The sequence below is a fragment of the Aphelocoma coerulescens genome, chromosome 14 (genome assembly GCF_041296385.1).
Source record: "Aphelocoma coerulescens isolate FSJ_1873_10779 chromosome 14, UR_Acoe_1.0, whole genome shotgun sequence".
NCBI classification, from domain to species: Eukaryota; Metazoa; Chordata; class Aves; order Passeriformes; family Corvidae; genus Aphelocoma; species Aphelocoma coerulescens.
The window spans coordinates 4,491,058-4,518,515 of record NC_091028.1 but is presented as its reverse complement, the minus strand read 5'-3'; the positions used below and the strand labels follow the sequence as shown (position 1 = coordinate 4,518,515).

The 27,458-nt window shown below is 38.1% G+C and overlaps 1 protein-coding gene across 38 annotated transcripts in view; it reads right to left on the bottom strand.

Annotated features, from left to right (window-relative positions):
* RBFOX1 (RNA binding fox-1 homolog 1) overlaps positions 1-27,458 on the bottom strand; it is a 1,132,467-nt gene that overhangs the window by 451,236 nt on the left and 653,773 nt on the right. For 5 of the 38 annotated variants that reach the window (XM_069030292.1, XM_069030291.1, XM_069030296.1 and 2 more), the window contains one exon: positions 8,032-8,076. The exons of the other annotated variants lie outside the window; for them this stretch is intronic. The gene's annotated coding sequence lies outside the window, so the exon portion shown is untranslated. The remainder of the gene's footprint in view (positions 1-8,031; positions 8,077-27,458) is intronic. 38 annotated transcript variants of the gene reach the window in all.

Sequence of the window (27,458 nt, the reverse complement as noted above, 5' to 3'; positions counted from 1 at the left end):
AACATTACAAGAGTGAGACAAGCAACTGTGCAACGTACAGATTAATGGCAATCACTCAACAAAAAATGTGCAATATTTGCATAGTAATTAATACCTGATCTGAGTTCCAATCTTCCTCTAATATGTGGAAGAGCAAATCCAAATAGTTTGTTTTCTTTACATGAGTATTTTAATTGGATTAAACTTCCAATTATTCCCCACATATTTAATATATATGATGTCCGAGGCTGCTAAATAATATCCAGGCTTTTCAGATAGGAGTTTTGAGGCACAAAACACAACAATGATTTTTGTGACAGTAACAAACCATCACAGTCAGGTTTAGAACACCTGCCCTTCACAGCTTTCACAGAAACCCAAGACTGACAGGTCCTAATCACCTGGTCTGACATCCAGTCCACAGGCCATTTAATCAGTCCTAACATCCTTTCGAGGGGCAGGAGAAGAGGTGGAAGAAAGTAAAAAGGCAGACACCAGAGCAGGGCAAATACCAAATGCCACTCCCAAAATGGCAGGGAGATTACTGTATGATACTCAAATTGTTTTCTTTGCTGCAGACAAGACCCAAAGGAAAAACAGAAGTCCCAGATGATCTGAGAAAAAAAAAACCAAAAAAACAAAAACCAAAACATTCCTGTTCTGTATTTGGTCAGCTGTTACTAACACTGGTGTGTAAACCAGACACAGCAGCAAGACACCAGAGCTCGTTTCACACTCACCTATTTCTAGCTGGGTCTGTGCTTTGATGCTTCAGAGAGAATAACAGGCAACAAAGCCCCTCATCCTCACTGATTCAAATGCAGTGGGGAGAAGCACATTTCACATTAAGAGAGTGGAGATAAATATCCTTTGTATATACTTGAGAAACGTCTTAATGCAGAGCAGCAGATACTGCTGGGACATGGAGAACAATGCCATGTTCCCCAGAGCCAAGGGAAGCAAGAACTGGAAGGAGGGAGCCAGAGCCAGAGATTTTAGGGCCAGAGGAGTTTGTCTCAGGCAGGTGGATCTAACCTGTGAGGCCAGGACAGGACAGCAATTGTCACCTCCTGGACATGTCCTGCAGGGCAGCTCATGACACTCCTCAAGGTCTGTGAGACCAAACCCTGTGTGGAGCTAAAGCCCCCTGAAGAACAAGGTTCCCCCACTTGTTCACCTGTAATCCTGATACAGTGAAAGCATTTTTTGATTCAGGAAAAACACAACATAACCAAAGACATCCTTTCTTTGCCCAAGGGGTGGAAGGACAATATTAGACTACACAGGTGGGGAAAAAAACATAACCTTGAAAAAAATTAATTCTTGCTACACAGAAGTGGAAGGAATCTGATTAGTTCAGTGGGGTTCTACACAGAGCAATGGAATGGAGCTTTCATCACCTAATAACTGATCTCAAAAATTCATGAGAGAAATAGTGATAATAAAAAAGTTTATTACATGATCATTCAATGTGTTTGCTTTAACTATTCCTTCTGATTTTCAAATGTAATTTGTAGCCTTTCATACAGTTTTGCTCCTTCTAGAAATTTTTTATATTCAAATCTTGAGTTTTCATCTTAAAATGAACTCAAGCAATTTCATTCTGCATCTTGAATTTCTCCTATACATTAAAAAGACTCATATCAAATCACCTCAGACCCCTTTACTGATACTCAGCCATTGTATTAATTGCATAACACTTCAGGGATTCTCCAGCACTATGCTCCTTGTTGCACAGCTCTCATTTTATTGCACAGCGGAAATACAAACTGCAAAAGTAATTTCTGAAAAGGAGAAATTTGAAATGAATACAATGTAATAAATAACTTCATTTGTGTAAGTGGCTGAATTCAGGGGGAAATGTCTCTCAAAAATATTAGAAAAAATTCTGATCTACAGCAGCTGTAAACATTCATTGGAAATTTTGCTGAGCAGTGTAAGGCAGTGATTTAAATCTTGTATGCTAAAGGAAAAAATAACAATTAAAAATCCTCATCGGTAATTTTCTCTTTGAAGAACATGGCAATGACATCAGTATTACGAGATACACTACTCAGGGATCAGTGAAAATCAGAAGGTGAACATTTCAGTTTATTTTGAATATATTTAAGATCTTGGTTTTGGTTCATTAATATTTATAGATTTTAGCAGTTAATCCTAGTTACCTCCTGAGTCAACATGTTGACTCAAATCCCTCTGAAATCAAAACCTGGAAACATCATTTCCAGAATCTGGAGGTTCTTTTAAATCTTATTCAAATTTATGAGGTGTTGAAGGAAAGGTAGAAATCAGGATCACAATACAGAAATAATTTCTTTGCTCATCTCCCTATTTGTAATAGAGCATTTAAATACTTTACTTCCAGGTATTGCTTATTAAAGCAGATGCACAAGATGAATTCTTAGGTTCTTTCCCAAGGTATTTCTATGTTTCTATAGACCTGACATTTTCACTAGGCAAAAAGAAAGTACTTTAATTTCCCTTTCATCACCTGGGAATAGAATTACAGAAGTTAAAAGTCCTGTGTGACATACCAGGAACTCAACACAGCACTGAATTAAAACTCATTCCTCTGCACTTCAGTCCAGCACCTTCACATAACAAAATAATTTTCTTTCACAGTAATGTAGTATTTTTGCTGAATTTCATAGAATTTGTCAGAGAAATTCTAAATCCTGTGAAAAATATAACTTTTTTTTTTTTTTTTTTGGTTATATTTGTGGACATTTCAGGTTGTTTCTAATTTGGGTTTTCTTCAAGAATGCTCCGTGCATACCCCACAACCAATTCAGCAAAACCTTGTCCAAGCAGGGCTAATATATGCCCCTAAAAGTATAAGAAACTTCACAGTTCAAACTCTTTCTAAAAGTACTTTAACAAATCTGCTTGAAAATATTAAGGACTTCAGTTTAAAAGTAATTCACCACACTTATATTTCATTATCAAGAGCCAACACATCAGCTGTATGGCAGCAACTGCACCCTAATCCCAGCTGGGTCATTCTTCCCTCTCTGTTTTTCCGGAAGTGCAAAAGCAAAGTTCCAGTCATGCCATCAGGCCCTAAACCCTCTTCCAGCCATGGCAGTACAGAAGTTTAGGCCGATAAAGGAAAAACAAAAGCTGGCAGGGAGCTGAAGGAATTTGGTTAAGATAAACAGTCAGAAATAGGCAACCCTACTCTGGTGTGTGAAGTCATTATAATAATTTGTTTAGAAAGCAGTGAAGAAAAAATCCCCAGTAAATACTTTGGAAACTGCTGGATCAATTTGCAAGTGCTGAAAACACACCAGCCTCAGAGACTCAGGGACATTTGTATTAAGCAAGAGACACACAATTAAGCTGCATCTCAAGCTAAAACCCTGAGGGCTCCACATTTCATTCCAGTCAACCACTGCTGGTTTTTGGCACTATTTTCTTTGCAAATATGAGTAATGTGGGCCCTTTAGTCACTATTAAGCCGTAATCTGGGGAAATCAACCACTTCCAATAATCTTATACTCCAATTTAGGGCACTCTGAAACCACATAATGAATAATACTGTCGCCAGTTCTCTCCTATAATGACACATGACATATGCCTGCTATTCCTCTTTTCAAATCAAATCCAACTGTGTTCCCTTTTTTTCAGAAAATCTTGTTTATTGTGTTCATTTGAGTTTCTTTCTTCACTCATTTGATGAAGAAGTAAATGTCTGCTTCATAAGCAAGATACTCATTGTTAACCCAGCAGAAAGCAGCTGATTCCTTTGCAATCAAAACCAAATTATTTTTTCAAGTGAGTAACACCATTTTATGTTACAAGTTACTCCTGACTAATAAAAAATCTATTTGCACTGGAAATTAGAAAGCTGATTAAGAGACCTTCCAATGTTCTTGTCCCTCCTGGATGGATTTTACCTTTTAGTACCAATGAATAATTTGCAAGAATGATTTCCCTGTTGACAGATGTAGAAACGGTTTTACAGCTAAGCATGTTGAATGCCAGAATAAAATCATGCCATTTATCCAATTTCATGTCTTATGACCGTTTTTGGTTTTTTTCTTTTCATAACCACTGGAAAATTCTGGTCAATAACATACATAGGAGCAATGTTCTAAGGAACACAGTAAATTCCCATCTATGCTGACTATGAAAGAAAACAACAACCTGCAACAGAAAAGTCTTTGAAAGATGTGCAAAGATTTTTAAGAAGAAAAGTCTCAGAAATGAAGGCAGAAACTTTTTGATACTTCTGCTTTTATAACTTGAAAATTCAACCTTTACCTTACTTTTAGAAGATGGATTGAAAATATACTTTACCAAAACATTGCTTTTCTGATCCTCAAGTAATCTAAGGCACTGTGAAATATACTGCCCTTTATCAGAAATATTCCCAAATTATTCTCCTACTTTTGCAGAAGCAGCATATCTAAGTTATAGATAACTGTGTGGATAATTCCTTCTTCTTCCCAGGCAAACACAATCAATAGCATTCCTGCAATTCAATTTAAAAGTAATTTATCTTACATGAATATTCCAAATTCACAAGATTTCACATAAAGCTATTCCTGTAGCATAGTAAATCTCCAACAGAAATTGTTATTCAAGCAGAAATGGCCCCGTGCAAAATAACCTGCAAGGTGTGCGCTGCAGTATTTGTCTTTGCAGTTTTTGTGTGTGTGGCAGCAGGGAGAGCTGTGTGAAACCTGGTGGAAGTATAATTCACAACTGAATTTTAAATAAACTGTTAGAGAAGATCTACATACAAAGGCAGCCTTGCAGGTGACTTTTTCAAGCAGTTTCCATCACCTCACAGACACCCTGACTCATTAGTTAGCTCAGAGCTTGCACAGGAGCAAGTGGTGATTTCCCTGTGGTCAGATGATCTTTTGCAGGCAGGGATTGCACAACATTTATGTGCTGTGCTGCTTATTTATTTCTTCTTTCTCATTCTTTATGACTATTCAAGAGTTTATTTATTGTAGGAAAAATGTGTTATGGAGATACCTGAAACTAACACCAGTGAAATGAAACATAAGGTTGATTCCTTTGTGATCTCACATTTCCAAACACTTTTGATTGGGCTATATTTACCCAAGGAGGAGCCCAGAGAATCAGAGATCCTCTCATTTCTAGGAGTCAGCTCTATCACAATAAATAATCCCAACAAAACCAATAAAACACCACTCCAGAATAATATTATTATTATTATTATGCCTACTATAATGACTGACTGAACTAGCCCAAAACCTGTTGTCTGATTATTTTCTTCAGAACACTTAACTAGTGGTATAAAATAGACTAACATTAATTGATATATCTGTAATATAAAACAGGAAAACTTGAAACTGTTATACTTAAGTAATATGCATAACAGGAGGCTGAAATATGCCTATATTAAAATTTTGGTGATGCAAAAGACATGAAGGGATTGCTGGAGGTCGTTACCACACCTTACAGAGTTGAATTTTCTCAGAATACCACTTCTCATTCACAAATAAAGGTTATTGGATATTTTCAGTATTTGAAAATATAATGTCCACTTTATTTGTTTGCCCTTATGTCCACTCTTTGACTTAGACTGATGCTTTATGAGAGACCTCAAAAAATCACACCAGGAGTCAACTCAGAGCTTGTTTTGCCACAACTGCTCACACCATTACCACTCTAGGCTGGCTTTCTGTGTGTGACAGCACACATCATTCCCAGTGCAAAGAACTTTCTATGGACCGGAAAGGGACAGTCTAATCTCTTCAATAAGCTCCAGACTATGGTCTGGATATGCACAAACCCATGGGAGAAGAACAACAGAAATCTGAAATCCATGTGCCTCCTGTTTCAGTGGAATGCAATATTCTGAGATGAAACACTCAGGAGCAAAAGTTTCAAGGATTATTCTAAATATAGGTACAAATTCAACAGAGAATATTGAAAACCAGATGTTAAAAAGCAGTCTTTTACCGTGCAAAACCTAATGTTCTAATATTCCATATTTTCAGGAAAAAAGGTACACTGGTTGAAAAATCATTCACATCATGGTGCTACAGTTTGCTGTCACAGGACTGTTAAAGCCACCTGAGCAAAACAGAATCAGAAAGGGAAGCTGAGAGGCAGAGCAGTGAATTCCAGCATCGAGAACCTCAGCGCACACAGTGTAGAATAAAACCCACCAAGTGCTTCTGCATGCCCACAACATTCTATAGTTCTCATCTCCCAGGCTGAAAACAGAGTTTAAACATCAGTTCCTCAAGGAGCACCATGTTTTCCAGCTCATGCAAAAACAGTGACACTTCATGTCCAAAATTAGCTTCTACTATATCGGTCCAAAATTAGGGCTTTTTCATTTATAGCTCTGCCATCTTCCCTTTTTTATTTTAATTCATCTGCAGTCCAAATATACCAGTGGTAACTCCACTATACCCAGCAGATATGTAATGGCTTTAGTAGACCATACACATGAAAAATACAATTTGGTGCAAAGAGATGACCTCTAATGTTACAAGAAATAAAGTTATACACTCATTTCACTGCTATTGCTATACACCTACAAGAAATTTATTTCTACTGAAGATGCTGAGCTGCCACATCAACTTGAGTAAAACCTAATTTTCTAAACAGCCACATGTGTCTTACTGCAAATGCACTGGCTGTGCCCTTGAGGACCAGATTAAGGTATGATCACTCTGCACTTGCAAATTGTGGGATAGGTTCAGAAACTGTTAAAATTGTGAACAGAAGAAGTATATTCCCATTTTCTGAATGCCTTACGCACAACTCTTTCAATACTTAAGCCTCATGCAAATGAAAGGGTTTTGTTACACTCACTTGTGAAACATTGACCACAAGGCCCAAAAAGGAACGAGTTGTACTCTGACTGAATCACTCATTTTTAAAGTCAAGAGTATGTCACAGACTCTGTAGCTGGAGTGTTATCAAGGCCACAATTATATTTATAAACACAGACACAATGCCTTTTAGGAAATCTCTAGCAGTGCAGAAACATGGTTTATATTCATGTGGAAGGTGAGGTTCAGAGAATTTTTTTTTTAAATGTTGCAATGTTTTAGGAAATATTAAAAAATCCAAAACAGAAGCTTGAACAACCTTCTTGCAGCTCAGAGCAGCTGTTACCTGCTGGTTATTATAAAGAGAAATTTCTCAAGGAACCTAATGATCATCACAGCCGAGTTTCAGAAGAACATCATGTGGATGACTCAGAAGATTTACTCTGAAATATCTTTACTCAAATGACAAATATCATTACTGACGACCATATTAATAGAAAACATATAAACTTAGACTTGAAAACCAGACTAATTTTCTGTCTGCAAACAAGGCACCTGAGAAATCACTGAAAAAACTGCTCAAACACCTCAAAGCTACAAAGCTCTTAATGTTGAGAGGCAGCACCAAACTGTGGAGCTGAGGGCTATCAGGCAGCTCAAAGCTTGCATTCTAGGGTGACTATCAGCCAGGGCACGTATACCACACTGCAGTCTGTGGGGCTGTCCTGCCATAGGGGCAGCTGGAAAACTACAGCCTCAGACCCAAGGGAACCAATCTTGTTTCTAGGGAGTGTTCTGGGGGAACAGCACACTCCCTAGAATCAGCCCATCCCAATCCAACAGCAAAGGGTGGGCAGCACTCTGGAGGAACCACTGTCATTCATAACCCAAAGCTCTCTCACCTCCCTGAGTTGCCCAACACCTCATGGATCACAGCTTTGGGATGCAGTTAAACTGGGAAGTTCAGCAATCCTCAGGCTCAAGGATGAACATTTAGGTTTAGCCTCATCTCCTGCCATTCCTTCCCCCTTGGCCACAGAATGGAGCAAAGCATCCCCTCCCAGGACACTGAAGGCTGAGTAAACTTCTACTCTGAAAGCAAACTTTTCCTCATACAGACTTATCACCCAGGATACCATTAGGATACAAAGTAAATCTGAAATAATTCCCTTTTCTCAACTATTACAAAGGAACTGAATCTACGAGGATCTATCCAGAAGGATTATGACTTTTTCTTAGGACTTTGAAAGCAGGAGTTTGTTTCACTTGCTACTAGTCTCTATCTTACTTGACAGTTGAATTATCCATGTATCCTGAGTGCTACATTTTCATCCTGCAAGGAAAAAAAAAAGAAAACAAAACACTTCTGTAGAGATCTGAGCTAGTGTCTCTTAAATACATCATTTAATGCAGCTAGGTTTAACTAAATGCATTTTTATTTTGTTTTACTTTATTCTCTGACTTCCACAATCAATCTTTCAAAAGTTAGAAAATGAAGATTCTTTAAATAATGTTCATCAATGATGTCCCAACACCATGTAAATAGGTGGCTAAATGCTCAAAACGTGCTCTGCTCATATTGAGACACATTATTTGTATTTACCACCCAAAAAGAAGACAACAGCCTAAAAATTCAGGCATAATTCATAACGTCAATAACCATGATGCTCCCGCAGCTACAGTAGCAATGTTAACATAGCAAAAGCCTGTCTATAAAGAGAAAATAAATGCCATACAAAACATTTCATGCAGGCAGACATTCCAGATTAAATTTTTGAGGTGTGAACATGTTGGACAAGCAGTGGGTCAGGCTGTGTTATCACATGAGCTTAGTTCCTAATGAAATTAGACAGAAAAAAGAAATGCAAGTAGTAAATTCAGAAATACGACCATTGGGCTCTGATTATTTCTCTTTCCTATTGTTTCTTCAAATTCAAACATGAATCTCAAAGATGAAAATCTTTTTTATGTCACAAATCACTTCTAGTCCTGGATATAAGTACAGAAAGATCCGAGTAGGACACAGGATATTCCAGGGTAGACAAGGACAATTTGAGCTGTCTCTGCCCTAATTTTGTTTTGAGGTACTCAGGGCATGACTAATCTACACTATAGAGAGGTACAAGGAAAAAGCTCAGAAGTAACTATAGTCTCAGAATCAGCTTAAAGATCTGATTTCAGATTGTGAAAACTACAGAAATCCTGGTACAATTTTACACTTGGAATTAATAATCAAAGTGAATAGTACAGTAAGATCGAGGTAATTCTCCTGCCCAGTTTAAAAGTGGTTCCCGCACCCAGACAGTATTTCTTAATCCACAGGAAATTGAATCTGAAATTACATACACCTAGGGTTTTCTTCTTGCCTTATTATGCTGTTTTCCAAGATGCAATTACATTATGGCATCAAAAGCAGTTCTGTTTTGCACAGGTATTACCATTTTTATTAACCAAAGTAACAATGGGTATATATCATTTACAATTAGTCCCTCTAAGTGTTTAACTAAATACCTCAGAAATTTTGGAAATTAAACCAGTAACAAAAAACTATCATTTACTGACATGCTTTAATAAGATTACAGTCCTCTGTGTTTTATCTTCTGAAATTATTTCATTCTAGCCACTTCAGCTGGTGTGAAATTCTTGACTAAGATGCATAGCCCTATTGTCACTCTGAGCAGTGGCTCTTCACCTCATGATTAATGTCAGCTGCATTCACTGACTAATTTTAAAAATGCAGAAACTTTGCAAGCAAATTAATGTCCTTCAGAAATCTCAGCAAAATCACATGGGTACAAATTCTGCAGGAATAAAGTTATACTGTAAGTAAAGTGGCACAAAGTTAGAGCAAGTTTAGCAAATGTCTTCGAAATCAGGCTCCATTTCAGCAGTGCTCATTTCCTACAGATTGTACTCTTAAAATGTGTCTTCCAACAAACACCTGACATTTATTTTCTCTGCTGGTATTAAAATCACTATTATTCCACCATAAATGTTTTTCAAACATTTCCTAAAATACTGGTTGCAAGCAACTCCCATAGCCAGGCTACATCTATTCCCCTCCCATGTGACAGACAGATTTGGATGTACAGGCACATACAACCAGCAAACTGTAAAATTAGCAACGAAATGAAGAAACCCCACAAGACAAATTCTTACTAGAGTTAAGCACTTCACAATAAAACTTCCTAGATTGTTTCTACTGTTACACTACTTCTGGATTGATTATTTCATGAAGTCCCAAATGAGAGAAAAAAGACACTCAAATTAAATGTGTGCCAGGGTCACAATCTTAGTTATATTTGCTATAATCCAGTAAGGCTTCATAATCCTCACTACGAACAGGAGAGGATTTTTCAAAATTCTAAGTGCACTTAAGCATCTTTTACTTATGCACATGCAGCCTGCTCAGAAATCACTTCAGCAAATTTTGTGCCTCTATTTTTTAATATCTCTATTTATGATCATAAATGCCATCAGCAAAACTGGGAATTGAAATTACATAGTGAGGGGAAAATAGTCCCTGTTCTATATTTGAAAGATTAAAATTGAATTGCAAAAAAAGTGCCTTAATATTCATAGATGTTTATGTTACTGCAAGAAAAACACCCAGTTTATAAAATCTATCCCAAGAGCCATATGCAATTTGTATCGATTTTACTTTCATACAGTTGCTACCTCTTTATGATGATTTATAAGTAGATGAGTTAAGTATTTAAATATAGATATAGATATAGAGACATATATATATATATATCTGTAAACATCTATCCAGGCTATTGACTGTAAGAAGGACCACAAAGCTGCATTTTATGTTTTACAGTAATAAAAGACCCAGGAAATATAATCTTTTCAGTTATTCCTTAGTCACCACACTTTCACATATTATTAGAGCTCTCCTAGAAAGAGTGCTGTATGCATCCTGATAGAAATACACTTTAAAACAAGCCAAGGTAGCAATGCAAGTCACACATACACACACACTCATGTATTTATAATGTGCTCTAAGAAGCTTTCAGACTATAAACCCCAAATATTCCAATACCAATAAAGTTTTAAATGTCTGGTCACCAAGAGCTCGGCTGAGGTATTTGCATGCAAAATGCAAACCATTTTATCTGTCTGAGTAGATTCAAGTTCTTGAAAAACACCATTCCATACCCCACATTTTGAAGAGACAAAGACTAAGAAAAAAAATCTATCAAAACTTCCTTTTAGGATATATTGATTATTTAAAATGGAAAATATTTCCTCAAATTCTCCAAGTCAAACATCTCCAAATCACAGATTCTCCTTGTTACCCTTTTAAAAAATGCATGGGGTGTTCTTTTTTCTCCAATTGTGGCTTTGACTGCCACGACTTTTCAAATATCATGGAGAGTGTCCTAGCAATTACATCTGCCAATTCCCTCAGGACCCTGGGACACATTTGCTCATTTCCCATGGACATATGTAGGTTCAGGTTCCTCAGGTGGTCTCAAACCTAAATGGGAAAGACTTGGTTTGCCCAGTCCCTGCTTTGAGGCTCAGGAACCACAGAGATGTGGGAAGAGTGATCATGAGTGAAAACTGCCCAGCCTTCTCTATGCTGGTTGCCACTAGATTTCCTGACTTAATTATTTGGGAGTGGGTGGGTGGATATGTTTTCTTAATTCTTCCTTTTCTGACCAATGTTCTCATAGAAGCCGTTCTAGGAGAACCTGAAGGTTCTCCGAATTCTGTGACTAATTCCAAACTCCAAATGTGCCTTACCTTTCCTGATCCCTTCCCTACACATGCTAACAACACCCCTATAATCCTTCCCAGGACTGATTTCCTTATTATACTTCAGTTCCACCAGGAGGTCCTAACTCAGTCATATTATTCTACTGCCTTGCCTGCCTGATTTCTCCCACATGGGAATCAAGAGCTCTTGTGCTCAAAGAAAAATGTGTTAAAAAACCATCAACTCTTTTCCATTCCTTTATCCCTCAGGGCAGTTTCCCAGGGGGGGCCCATCCCAGATTTTGAGATTAAAAAAAACCACAAACCAAACCAGTCTGTGCAGTCAGGAACTCGGATGCAGCCAACCAGGGTCATCTTTAAGAGTTCTGCTAAGCCACAGCTAAAGCCCCATGCCATATTCCCTTCCATAAATTGAAGATGATTGGTGCACTTGCCCAGATCTGGAAACATTTATGCTCATGTTAAAGCACAGAGGGAGACACTCGGAAAAGAAAATGTGACTGAATCCTTAGTCTAAGGCTTAACACTGGCTCTGCACATAACCAGGATTTACTTTGTTCCCTTTTCATGCACCTGTCATTCCACTGAGCTGCCTGAATTCTCACCTTGAGTAGTATTCCTTGGTTAGATCTTTCCTTCTGCTCCGCAGATGGAGGAATTAGTGAGCTTTGGTTCAGTCTGGATGAAGTTCCAGAGTGCAAGAGACTCACAACTAAGCTGCTCTGTTTCCACAGAGCTGGGAACTTCCTGGTTAATGCAATCAACAGGATTACTTCTATTCCTTGCCTTTACACACAATGAAATTAAAAAGTTCAACAATTGAACACTCTATTAGGAATCATTATTATTTATTATTGTAATCCTGTACCAATGACTACCACTTAAATGACCTTGTAAATGACACATCCCTCAAATACAAAGATTAGCCTGAAGGTTGATAAAAGCAGTCCTGCAAATGACAAACACATTACATTTACTGCTGAACCATCAAACTAAAATATACCTCAACAAAATGGCTTGCCTTTGCTACCAAAGTAAAAATACATTTTTAAATATAATGGACAATTCCACACCAATCATCCTTGGTACTAAGAAAGAAAAGAAAAAAATAAATTTTTTCACAGTGTTTTGTATCATGGGATAGAGGGTACAGTTTAATGCATACCAACCCAGCAGACAACTTTCCTACAGCTAAGTACAACATGGGACTCTAATCCTAGAGATTTATGTATTGCCTAAATCTACTCAAAGTTTCATACCATTAATACCATTGAAACAGAGGTGTTCAGTACACAAAGCAGCAGGCTCAGACCAGAAGAACTACTTAGATTAAAAATGGTCTGACAAGAACATTATTTTTAATTGAGATTGAAATAATTGACTTAAGTGGAGGCTTTTTGTTTCCATTACTTGGCAAATCTGATTCTGCTTGATTAAAAAAAAAAAAAAAAAAAAAAAAAAGGATTGAGTGGGAAGATTCACTCTGATCTTTCCCAGATTTCATAATAAATCACCATCCCTTGGCAATCATTTACTTGAGTCAACTTAGTATTCCCTAAGTCAGCTGAGCTTTCTTGCCTTTCATAACATAAAATTAAAACAGTAGAAATTATTGATTAATGACAAGAATATATATGGCCAGCTCCATCATTTAATACAGAAAAAAAAAAAAAATCCATACCATTAAAAAAATGGATCTGGTTCAGTGTCCATAAATGTAAAACATGTATGGTTTACTACTCTCTAAGGAATTTCTCATTAACCCTCTAGTTCATATTGTACTCAGCATTTTTGATTGAAGCTCTAGCACAATTTCTGTTGAACAGAAATGTCATTATTCGAGGAGACGAAAAGTCATAAAACATAATGCAATCCTGCACTGTCACCAGGCAATAACCAATAGTGTGAATTCAGGCAAATGACTTCTGCTTAAATATAATTTCCTTACAGTGAAATGCATCACAAAAAAAAAAGAAATTTGCTCATAAAACATCTGATAATTCAGGAATCAAAAAGGACTGGCCATATTTGGCAGGTTACAGAGATAATGACACAAACCACTGTGGTTCAGTGGCTTAGCCCTAGAAAATGATAATATTGCTCTAATGCTCACAAGTCTGATGTGAGAAGGGGCTGAATTATACTCTCTGCATGATGTACAGTGATATTCCACACAAGTGCAGAATTCAGGAGGTGAAAAAAGCAGCACAAACAAGAGGCAACAAAATGTAAACACTGCTGTGCACAATCATTTCAATTAGCAGGTAAACTACAGGCAAGCTTTGCTCTTCAATCTTTAAATATGATTTTACCCTAAAACAAATTCAGAGGCAGATTTATTGATTAAGGAAAACAATCGATCCAGGATTTGGTAATTCCACTCCACTATTACCAAGCTGAGTAAACCCTGGTAACAAACATTGCTATATGACCAACAGATCTCTGAAAAGAAAGGGCTTCTTGAGACTGTGTTATCATCTAGTTTACAGGTACAAATAATCACAGTTCCGTGATTCAGAAAATAGAAAAGGAAATGAAAACAAGCCAAATAATTCTGGGATATTCACTGACTCACTGCTAAAAATCTTAAGTGTAATAAATATTAACATCCATGCAGTTATGTAAGGAATATACAAAATTATTTTCAAACTATATATTTCAAAATCATTAGCCACATAAAGCCATGCCATAAAATTTGATTGAGGAGCCTTTATCCCATACAAAGTCCAGATGACTCTGGGAAACATCAATAAATATAACTCCTATTGTAGCATGGGAAGTCATTTCATGAACCCTCACCTTGTTTGCTTGGAAAGTACTTGTGAGAACCAATAAAATCTTTCCTTGATTACAGTGGCAATCAATACTTTGTTTCGAACACAAGCAAATACTTTAAAACCCAAGATTTAAAATACATCTCCCTAGAGTATCTGGTTGACAAATAACATTTTTTTTTCTGACCCTTTTCTTAAGTGCTGTCCCAATAACAGCAAATCAATCACAGAAACAGAGAATAGCCTGAGCTGGAAGGGACCCACACAGGTCATTGAGTCCAGCTCCTGTCATCTCTGCACGAGACAATCCCCAAAATCCTGCCATGTGTCTGAGAAAGCCTGCTTCTTAGTACAGGATACCTGAAACTATTTCCAAGACCCTTCCCAAATTAGATACTACAGCTCTGATAAGGAGTCTAAAAATTTTCCTGACCCAGTATATTTGCCAATATCTCCACAAAAAATGTTTCGCCCCCTTACAGTTGCCTCCTCATTAAAGATCCCCTCATGGGAACTCAGACCAGTATCTTTATTCAAGCTGAGATCAGTTTTTGCATCCTCTTCAGACTGCCTTGAATTTCTGCCAACATAGCAATATTTAGCCAACTAATTTAATATTACTGATTAATGAAAAAAGCCTATAGCTCCCAACTGTTTTCATGTGTCTAGTGTTAACACTTGACAGGAACACCAGAAGCAGTACAGCTGGCATAAAAAGGTAATGTATACAGGCAGATATTTTCAGGTATTCTCATGAGTAATTGCTCTGTTGGATCAGCTATTTAAGTGGTTTTTTCTCAGAAAGTGACAGACTATAACCACACCCAGTTCAGTCCTCCTCCAGTTTAAGAGAGATGTAAAACTGAAGGAGGTCCTGCTGATGCCATGGTAATAAAGGGACTAAAGCACAAAGGGAGAGGGAACAGACAAGCAGGGCCTGGCAGAGAAAAGGCGAAAGAAGGCAACCTAACAGGAACCTACAATTACTTGTAAAGCAGTTGCAAGATGTCAAAGCCAAACTCTTCTCAGCCTCATTCACCCAATAAATCAAACCAGTTTGGTAGGTTGAGTCTGGATGCTGTGGAAAAGCTCTGCACCAGGTGGGTAACATGCCATAGATTTTATATCAACTCCATTTTCAGAGGTTTTCATGACTTTTCTAGACAAATCCATGACTGACCTGATTTACCACTGGCACTAGAGCCCCCATCAACCAAAGATTACATTTGATCATCTCCTGAGGTTCCACTGAGTCAATTCTTTTATGCCTGGGTGATAATCTGTAGGAACGAGACTCATCCAGGCACTCCCCATCCCATCCTGAAACTGAGGCAGACTTGCTGTAGATGCCTCTTTGAAAAAGGCTCAGCTTTTAAGGAAAAGGAAGCCATTTGAATAGATACTTACTATATTGAGAATGAGAGGAGTGTTTTAAACCACTGCAAGTGAGTACAGATTGAATTATACTCCCTGAACTGCAATAGGGAATGCAATCTAATCTCATTAAGTCAATAACATATTGTGCTAGTAAATCTAGTTTATTTTTTACTCTACTCTTACCATTCTCCATTGATTATTTTCATCATTGTATCCATATAAATATGCTAGGTCACCCAGAAAGCCTGATTACTGTAGTTAAAATTATCTAAGAAAAAACAAACGAAGTATTTATGGTGTCAGAAAAAGAAAACCATCAATTTTCACTGAAACATTCAATAGTCTGTCCTGTAAACAGGTGTCAGGAAAATTACTGAAATATATCAGATGCATTATTTTTTAATGCTGAGTGAAACATATCTGGAGGATTATTTTTATTTCCTTCAAGTTTGCAAGATAGTAGGAGAGCATTCTGAACTCAGTGGCTTTTATTTCAAAATAACTTCGGGATATCACTCCAGATGTGATTCCTGCTGGAACACAGGCCCTGGTCATCTAAACAAGGTGCTGAGATCAGCACAGGAGAGAGGGCTCATGAAGATTCCTGCACTTCACTTGTTTCACTGAAGGTGCCTTCCCTGAAGATGGAAGGGAAACAAAAGAATTACAGAAAGTCATGTGGTCTGAGAGGCGCTAATATTCATTTCCTTCATCAAATTTAAGTACTATATAAAAGCTCCTGGGGATCACTGCAAAATCAGATTTTTATTCTAGTAAATCACTGCTTTTTGCAGCCAGGAAGACTTTATCACCATGTTTCTGTACCTTCATCCTGTTAAAGCCCTGGAAAATGGCAGACAGCAGAGTCCTTATAGCCGTGAAGAAACCAACAAGTGCCAGCTCCTCATGAGTCAAAAGAATGGACTGATGGAACAGTGCCAAATTAGCTAAACACAGCCCAACCAACCCTATGTCTCTTTTCATCTCTTTTTCCTTTCTGTCCATGGTGGAGGATAATCTGAGGAATTCAAAAGCCTAATATACTCACTGGTGAACTCCAAGAAGAGCAGCACCTCACTCATTACAAATGGTCTCTGTGGCATTATTGGTACTGAAGCAGAATATGGATTTGTTTTTTTCACCAGGACTGATAAGCAGCAAAACATTCCATTTATTCTCAAATTGGATAATTGGATTTAGTCAGATACCTGTTTTCTGATCTTTTATACAGCTATCTTTCATAGCTACCAAATTCTTATTACACATTTGCCCACTAGTTTTGATTTATAAACAAAAGAAAAATATTTCAGACTGAAATTATGATGATAGGAGAAAGTTATTTCAAACAACCCATGGCAAAATTCACCAAAATTAAGCCATATTTAAAATAGGTATATTTTTCAAATCAAATGACACGTTCATACATTACCTGTTTAAAATAATTAGCAACTGAAACAATGACCATATGTGGTCATTAGGATAATGACATTAAATGGAAATGCAAATTTCCACACAAAGAAGCCTAAAGATCTGTGAGGGAGCAATGTAATTAGGACACATGGAACAAATGGAACGGCACCGTTAAGAATTTAAACTGCAAATATTTCAAATAAGAAAACAGCAATAATTCCAGCTTTGAAAGTTTTGGAACAGCATAAATCTATTAAGAAAAGTATTGCCAGAGGACTATAAACGTGATGTTTTAAAATCAGACTTTGGTGAAGTCTCTGCTCGTGTCTTTGCAATAAACAACAGAGCAGCCCCCTGCAGACGGCGTAGCCGATGCAACAGATGCAGCAGCAATTGTGAAACCCGGGGCTCGCAAAGAACACGAAGCAGTGTGCTCCATCCACCCTTCCCCTCTTGGAGCATATTTACCAGTTCAGAGTCCCCCATCCCTGCCCCGTGACCCTGCTGCTGTAAACGGGCGCTGCCAATGCGCTGACTTATGGCAGCAGTGGAATTTGACTCCATGCTTCATTAGCTGGCCGACAAAGCAATTCAGGACTGTTATTGAATCATATACCATTCTTACTATTCTCCCTTTCTCAGTTTTATTTCACTGGATATTTTTTTTTTTCACCACCCTATTTCTCAGGAGAGAGAAAAATGCTTTGTATTCTGTTTTTAAAGCTATCCCCAGCAGCAATACCAATACTAATATTTTCACAGACTTTCTTCTCCCATCCACAAATTCTAATAACGTGCCATAGAAACCAGTTTAAATGTTACACCTAATTTAATAACTTAAATGAACAGTACTGCTAAGAACAGACAATTATTCCATTTCTGTCTATTTGATATTTCCAGTTTGTTTTTCTGTGCGGGCTTTCCTTAATGCTAACCAGTATTTTCTAGTTTATTCAATAAACTATCCTACCAAACATAATATTTCCCATCAGAATTGATCAGGAAGTGATCAGAGCTGGACAGCTGCACGGCACTGCCTTTCAGAGTTGTTGATTTACTTCCAATGAAGCCAATAGGAGCTTGCAATCAACAGAATATTCATATTGCCACATTGAACATAATTTGGTCTTTAACAGTTACTAAAATTATTCATTCTAGCATGCTTAGAATTAATTTCACTATTCTTAGAAGTTACAAAAGACGTTCCAAGGAATGAATGATGAGACTCAAAGGCAAGCATGTATATGCATCATTTTGTGTATTTTTAAAATAACTGCCTATAAGTTTCATCCCTCACCACCATGATTACTCTACCAGCATTACAACATAAATACTCACTGCTTCCATCCAACAGTTTCAATAAAAATCAAAAGAAAATCTTCATCATTTACACCCCCAAATGCCAAGAAAGTATTCTACATCAATACATTTTGAATGTCCAGAATCTTATCCAAGGAAAGGCATCTATGCTTCCTGAATCAATCCAGATGGGAAGGGAGAGTCAAGAAACAATAAAAACTTGCACCCCATCGTTAGGGCTATTTTTGTACAGAAATATTTCCATTTCCATTAAAGTTCTTGTAAATGTGTCAAAACAATTAATATATTCATTATAGAAAATATAATTTCCACTCTACAAATCAGGATCTGAAACAGATGCGCTTGTCTGAAACTGTTCACACATTTTGAACTAAGACTACAAGACATGGCCCATTTAAAATAAACACAGAACAACAAAAAAGCCAAACAGGCTGTTGAATTTATGTTATGCAGATAGAAGGGTGCCAAAAGACTTTTAAAGATGTTACAGAAGCAGGTGAATCCTTAATTACAATAATAATTGCAATAATAACAATGATTACAGCTTTTTACAAAGCTGTGGGGGTTTTATCACAATTGATTCTCTTACAAGAGTTTCCAATAGAATTCAAATAGAGGAAACAAATGTTTATTTTTCTAATGTTTCACAAGTTTTGATTTAGTCCAGTGGACAAGGTTTGAGCCAACACCTTGTCATGGACACACGTGCATTAATAACTTGCCAGAGTTCCTTGCTTGGGTTGTGCCCCACAGACAAGGAACCCTGCTGACTCTCTGTCACTGAGCCAACCTAGACCTGTTCTTTAAAACATGACATTTTCACAACAAATTGTGCATGTCTGATATGCCAAACATAGGTTCCAGAAATAAATGAAGCAACAACTTGTGTCACGACAGTGGACACAGCAGCAGCTGTAACAATATGTTTCCAAAAAAATGCTTGCACTTGATTTTTTTAAACAAAGTCAACATCCTTAATTCTTAGGGTCTTTTCTTTAATTAGATGAGTAGTAATAGAATTTTAATTAATAGGATTTTATACATAAGGAATTAAATAAAAAAGGCATTATATCCCTTTAAAAGTAAGCAATTCATTCATAATTCTAGCTTATGAAATACCAATGTATTTTAAATAATAGTAAGTACAAATACACAGATGGTAAACAGCAGGAGCTCCTAAATAACGTAAACCAGAGCTTATAATGCTTATGAAATCCTTTCTTTAATACATAGTTTCATCAAGAACAGTTCCCCCAGGAGTAACTGGAACTTGCATGTGCCTTTGCTCCTTTAACCTGCCCTATTTCCATGCACCAGCTGTCGTCACTGGCAGAGACATTCAACAAGGTACCATGTCCAAACATCACGAGTTCCCTGGCACAGGTCTTTCATAGGGAATCAAGCTGCTCAAAGTAGCATGACAGCATTTAAATTACAGCCCCCTCCCGAACTGTGAAGAAGCATGAGACACATTTCTCTAACACCAGTGATATTCTTAATAAGGAGGCACCACAGCAGCAGCATCTCTCAGCAGCTCAGTCAGGTCTGTTTGTGCACAGCTGTGTCAACACTGGATTATTCCAAGGAGTGAATCCAGTGGCATTACCCACAGCAGCAGAATTCTGTGTACAGGCTACATCCAAGACATTATCAGAGCCAACTTTTCTGCTTCTCCCTCCTCCTTCCCTCTCATTAAGGCAGTAAATCCAGCGTGAGTTATGAGCACCATCTCTTGCTCCTGAGCAATTAACTCATGTCATCATTCTACAGTCACCAATTCTCATTTATCCTTAATGAGAAGAATGTTAGAGCCCACATGCATCTCTGAGTAAATACAATGACTTGTAGCACACTCATAATTGTGATGCTCGTGTGAAAGTTAATATACATTAATTGAAATAGGCCCATGCAACAGAGAGAATTGTTACAATTGCATAAAGGGAGGTAATGGCTTCCCTCAAATGAACTCAGGAACTCCAATCTCATATTAATATAATTTTCTGAATTATGAATAAAATATTTAGAATACTAAAAATTAAAATAAATTGAATTGTGCTTCCTAGCTGGTGCCTCAGTTTCAATTTTTATTGGCCTTCCCTTTAATCTATTTTTATGAGATTTTCTTTCCATAATACAACTAGGGCAATGCATATATTTGAACTGTATTCCCATCTTGATATCTGTTATTTTACTTATGCAGAAATGACAAGATTTATCCCAAAAGTTTGGAATAAAAACATATATTAGTTTTAAAAGGATCTCTTCTGAGTCTCAAGCATTGATATTGTTGCCTTTACTAAAACTGGGGTTTTTGAAAGTTAACTCTGCAGGGTTTGGGTTTTTATTTAACCTTAATGGATTAAAGCCAGCTTAGGGCAACATGAGATCTAGTCAGTCTTCCTCCAAGGAACGTTCCTGGTGCAAAAAGTGAAAATTAAACCTGAAGGCTTGAGTACAAGGTGCGAAATGCAAAACTCCCCTTGTGTTTTCTCATCATCTTCCACTTCCTTGTTAAAAATTTATCTAACCTACCAGTTATGAATATCCAGCACTACCAAAATGCATGAGATTAAAACATCAAGATTCACAGCTTTAAGAAAGTGTCAGCCTGAGAAACTGGATTTCTTTTTCCTGAACACCGTGTGAATTCTCCATTTTGCTACACGGGTTTTTAGGTGAGAGGAATACAAAACAGATGTTCAAGGTCTCCAGCCCCATACAGCAACATGTACCACAAAACAGCCCACAGAAGCTTCTAGAACAACAATCTAGGCTTCTTTTTTATTTATTTCCTACCCCAATTTTGTGTAGGCTCTTAGCATCCTGCAGCTGTTACCTCTTCTCTCAGGCTGAGGGCTTTCTCCTTGAGCCCCCAGCTGCAAGATATTTTTAATTCACATACACTACTGGTAGTCCCATGCAAGGGAAGGAATGCCCTCAGTGAAAGAGACCTTTCTAACTTAAAGCTTATATGCAAGAGAATATTTCCAATGTCATTTTTTTTTAATGTGTTTTTATATGTAGATACTGAGTGATAGATACACATATGTATACATACATATTACATACATCTGTTGTGTACTCACCTATATATGTTTATAGTTACATATAACTTTTTTTTTTCCTAAAGAAACAATTTATTCCTTCAGGCCTGGCCTCCCCTCTGCTGAATATTAAAATAAGATGTGAAATAAAGTTTCCACCCAGCCTGCTTCTGCTCTAGGAGAGGTTCATCCCATCAGTGAAGCGAATCAAGCTCTAAAGCAGGGATATGAAGCCTTGCCCCAGGACGATGGAAGCCTGTGCTGCTGAAGCCATGTGGTACCTCACAAGGTGTTCTTGAGGGTTTTACTGAGGAGCTCTGTCCACAGATATATTTCTGTTTAAACACTGCCCAGGCCACGTGCATTGCCCAGATCTGTTCTAGTAAATCTATCCAAAGCCAACACAAACTCAAACACCACATCCCCTGCAGCTGCAAAGTGGTTTGTAAGTGCTGTAAGGCCTTCAGTGAAGACAGGAGGCTGCCCAGACTTTACTCAGCTGAGTAACAAAGGTTAACTGAAGTCCACATGGATGCAGCAATGCCTGCAGTAGCTGTGTAGTGCCTACAGGGTTAGAAGAACAAAGGGGAAGTACAAATTCACACTGACAAATTCAAGTCATCACCACTGGTGAAGAAAGTGTCCTGATCTTTGCGCAGTGTTACTGACAGAGAAGCCACTTTTGTATTAAAATAAAATGTTCTCCAAGTGAAGCTGAAAAGAAACAACGATCATGGAATTTACCATTTTACTTTTCTGCTACAACACCTCTCAAAATAAAATAGAGACAATATTGCTTGCATTACATAAATATGTTTATAACATACAGTAAACCAAATAATATTCTTGGAATTTGTCTTTAAAAGCTGCTGCTCAAACTTTTCAGATGCAGCAGTATAACACATTTTGATTTTATAAGCGAGTTCCTCACCTATCTGGTTCTGCAGCTTATGTCCCACCTGTATCTGTTTTATGAGGCCAGTGGACTTTAAATATCTTCCACATTCCCCCTTCAGTTCCTTTCCTCTTCTTCATTAAACACGTTCTTGACACGTTTTAGGACCCATACTGCACTCACATAAAGAGGATTTATGAATAAACACTGGAGATGAGCTCCTGCTCACCCAGCCTAACATTGAAATGCAGCAGCAGTTCTCATCTTTAGTTTCAGAGTCGGGTGAGAATTCCCCATGGAAAATGCATTGTATAGTATTTGACACAAACCTAACATTTCTTTTTGATTTATAATTGTGTTCTCTGAAAAGTACAAATAAAAACACAGAACCTTGCAATATAACTTTATGCAGTGCTGGAATTAGCATCCATGTGTTCCTGTGCACCGTGAGCTGCAGCAACTGCTTGGCTGTTTACAAATTCCAAGCAGTCACAGATATGTACATTTGTATTTAATTAATTTATCAACCATGCTGCTCTTGTGCTTTATTCAAAACCCATTTCCATGTGACTAGAGTAGGCCCTCACTGAGACTATTCTTTTTCATCCGTAATGTACAGATTAAGTCATTTTTAATTACAAACTAATAGCAAACTAATGGTATAATTTATGTGGTAATCTAGTTCGTCATTTGAACACTGTAGAAACTAACAGTAGTTGCCAAGCAAGACATCCTAGAAAATTGTTGTAATACATATTTAGATAAGTGAAACCTCATCGTATTATTCCAAATTAAGAATTTCTAAGGAATACAGAGCAAATGACAACAGCACTGTAAACACAGCTCTTTGAAAGTCAATTTCAGACTATTTTGGTAAAAATATTATAAGAGTCATAAAACTTTCCTGTACTATTTCAACATGTATCTTTCTCAAAATTTCAAATTACTCTCAGGCTCTACATTCCAGGTAGTGAGATACCTGGAGCTGGAGGCAAAATTCACAGCAGTGAGAGACCCCTCCCATCCCACCAAACCTCAAAACAAGGCATGATAAAGAACCAGCCACTTGAGACATCTGACACTGGTGTAGGGTTTCATTTCTTCAGCATACATAACATTTTCTGCAGCCTCGGGTTTTCAATTCAGCATTAAATTGTAAATGATGTGCAACAATACTAATTATGTTAACTGCTGTTTTGTGTGGGCTAGAGGTATGTTTGGGCATAAAATGGGACTGAGGTGAGATGTGTGCAAAGTTGCAAAGGCAAAAGCATGAAAAGCAGCACTTCTAAGTGCAAAGCAAGAGTCTGGATTCAAGAAAAGGCTTTTTCACAAAGTTGTTTTAAAAATTAACTTTCACAAACATGAGAAAGTTGTGCATTCTACAGCAGAAAGCTGGAACTGTTTGTCAAACTGTGGCTCATCAGTAGCAAAAGCACTGTCTATAAGACAGGGTTGTATGCTTATGCTCAGAATACTTGAATTTTCCGAGACTTTTGGCTAACCTCTTCCAAGAATGAGCATACTCTCTGTTTTTTACTAAATGGTTAGTCTTTATCAAAAAAAATACTCTTTTGAGTCATTGGTCTTTACTTTGTTTTGTGAACCTTGAAGTGTTTTGCCATTATTTCCTACAATGTTACATAATTACTTTGAAATCTTAAAAAGTAAGAAATATGACACTGGAAAGAAATTCAATATTGTCTTAGTAAAAAGAAAAACTGTCTTCAAATGTGCTATAGTGACTGAGAACGAAAGAAAAATGAAACCATCTCCTAAACACCTGGACAGGTATTCAAGTCACTGCTGTTTACATATTTCCTTAACTTCAACACATCATGAATTGGCCTGGAGACTTTGATCCCATGCATATTATACAGGTAAGTTTATTAAATATTGCTGAAACTGGAATCTTCAACATCTCAGAATTGTTTAAGGCATTTCCCAGAGCTATGCCTGCCCTACCAAGGATCCAGCTACTGGAGAAGAAACTATGTAGGTACTGCTCAGCTCACTTGGCAAAATAATGTGAGCTTCTCAGCTCCCATGGATATTTATCTTGGCTTTCTTTCATGGATTCAATTTTCCATGAGAAGGACTGTATATGAAATTACACTTCCGGACTGTTAAGACCCTCATCCACGCACACTTCCAGGGAAAAAACTTAATCTGCATTTGAAAAGGTGTCACAGAAACAGTCTGACTATAATTTAAACTTTTAAGCAAAACTTTTGGATCCAAGAGCATTCCACATGGTATCTCCACTGTCACCATTAACCTGTACACTGTGCCAATCAGTATAAAACCAACTGTGAAAAATAGCACATTATATCATTCTGAGCAGCTCCCTACATTCTTTACCTTTAGAATTACAATGGAATGAGAGAGGGATTGAAAAACATTTAGGTTTACAAACAGAAAACCACAAAATATTTTACTTTCTTATCCCAAAACTGTAACAAGCAAAAGATATGAAAGAAAAATAATTCAGTGGACTTCATCTATGTGTTTATTTGCACATGGAAATTAAGACACATGTTATATGCTCTTTATCTCCACAAACATACTGACATATTCCTCAAACCACTCCCCCCATCCAAGAACAAAGCTTTTTTTTTTTTTTTTTTAAAAGAGGTTTGATTACTCATTTCACTCTGCAATGATGCAGGAATAGATTGATCAATGACATTGCTCAGTATCACAGAGTACTGGGTTGTACTTGCCTGATTCAGTGTTCAGTCAAGTAAGTAGAAATCAAAGAATGTTGTTAAGATGTTAATCAGACCTTTGCCCTTCATGTTCAATACCACAACTTTGTTCTATAAATTCCTGGAAAATCTGAAGTTTTTGTTTTAGGGAAAAAACCTGAAACTTTCAAGCTGATTACAGATTAAACTATCTTCAAAAATTGTGTTCAATTACATAGCCAAAATATGTAGTAAGAAATATTTGGCCTGTGGAACTGGAAAAGCTTCAGCAGACAGTAAAATTCAGTCTCCTTCACCTGTAGTTTGGCTCACAGAATCACAGAATGAATGAGGTTGGAAAAGACCTTGGAGATCATCACGTCCAACCTATGACCTAACACCTCCTCATCAACTAAACCATGGCACTGAGTGCCACGTCCAGTCTTATTAAAAACACCTCCAAGGACAGTGACTCCACCACCTCCCTGGGCAGACGATTCCAGTGCCCAATCACTCTTTCAGTGAAGAATTTTTTCCTGATGTCCAACCTAAACTACCCCTGGTGCAGCTTAAGACTCTGTCCTCTCATTCTGTCAGTGGTTGCCTGGGAGAAGAGACCGACCCCCTACCTGGCTACAACCACCTTTCAGGGAGGTGCAGAGCAGGGGGCCCTCCAAAATAAAAGACTGCTATTTCTTGGGCCAGATGAGGTTCCAGAGGCCCGAGTGCTGGGTGCTGCCCTTTGGCCACAAGAAGCACCTGCAGCTGCAGGCTGGGGCAGAGTGTTTGGCAAGGCTCCCAGCAGCAAAGGCCCCAGGGCCGCTGGTGGACAGCAGCTGAAGCAGAGCCAGGTGTGCCCAGGTGGGCAAGAAGGCCAATGGCCCCTGGCCTGTGTCAGCAGTGGCGTGGCCAGCAGGGCAGGGCTCGTGGCCCTCTGCTGGGCACTGGGGAGGCCACAGCTCGAGTGCTGTGTGCAGTTGTGGGGCCCTCAGTTGCAGAAGGACATTGAGGGGCTGGAGTGGGTGCAGGGAAGGGAAGGGAGCTGGGGAAGGGTCTGGAGCTCATGTCCTCTGTGGAGAGGCTGAGGGAGCCTGGGGGGATCATCCTGGAGAAGAGGAGGCTTGGAGGAGGACAACCTTGTCACTCTCAGCAGCTCCATGACACAGGGGTGCAGCCAGGTGGGGGCTGGGCTCTGCTCCCAGGGAACAAGGGACAGGAGAAGAGGAAATTTAAATTGCCTATCAGCAAAATATTCATGGAAATGGTGGCCAGGCTGCAGGCTGCCCAGGGCAGTGCTGGAGTCACCATCCCTGCAGGGATTTACAAAAGGTATAGATGTGGCACGTGGGGACATGGGTTAGGGGTGGCCTTGGCGGTACTTGGACTTGATCTCAAAGGTTTTTATCCAACCTAAATGCTTCAATGATTCTACAAAAGGGAAAAAATAAACTTTACTGGCACACTCAATGAGCTACAAGGGAAAAGTGTGGTTTTGTTTATACTTTTCAATAACTAACAGGAAAATTCCTCTAACAAGCTTTGTTATTTCAACACACACATTGTGCCTTTTTGCTCCTACCTTTGTCATGAGAAAGAGGTACCAGAATTATCATTCTTGATATTTCTGACCTTTTCAGTACTCAGTTACGTTTAGATTCACTGTCAGTTCTACCTCTTCTTCAGAGGTTACTAAGGCTGTAACCAAAGAAAAATGCGAATTGCCAGCAAGTCAAATTACAGAACATTAATAAGGTCAAAGCAGTACAGTTTATTATCATCTTTCATGGGATACATGAAACATTAACGTTGTGTTACTTCATTTTCATGACAATAATTGGTAAGAGACCTTCCCGTGCAACTTATTCTCATTACAACTTTAAAATTACATTGTGATTTGTAATCCTGTAGTCCTCTTAGAATTTGTCTCTCTCTAAATATCTTATTTCAAGCTGCACATGAAATGTTTCCAAGTAACAGGCTTTATTTGCACTTCAGAGTTTCACTGAAACTAATGGAAAGCAGACTGAGGCACATTAGCAGGAAGACTGTAAGACAGGACACCATCTCACATGCAAATGCATGAAAACAATGCATGAACCCCATGGCAGAGCAAAAGACTGAGCTAAAGGCCTCCTTCCAACCCACTCAACTGGAATTCTTCTCTATCGTTCTCAAGATCAAAGCACAAGCAATGTCTACGAATGCCTGCTTAAGGTAGAGTGTATTTTATAGAGAATGGTAATGGTTGGAGCAACCTGCTCTAGTGGGAGGTGTCCCTGTCCATGGCAGGGGGTGGAATTGGATGATCCTTAATGTCCCTTCCAACCCAAACCGCTCTGTGCCTCTGTGAATCTGTGACTGCAGCATTACATCAACGGGAGACAAGGTTTTCTCTCCCAGTCCACAGTGCAATATAGACTGCCCAGCCCAAACTATACACTTCCCATAAGTTAATATATTCTTCAAAAAATGAATTGGCTTCA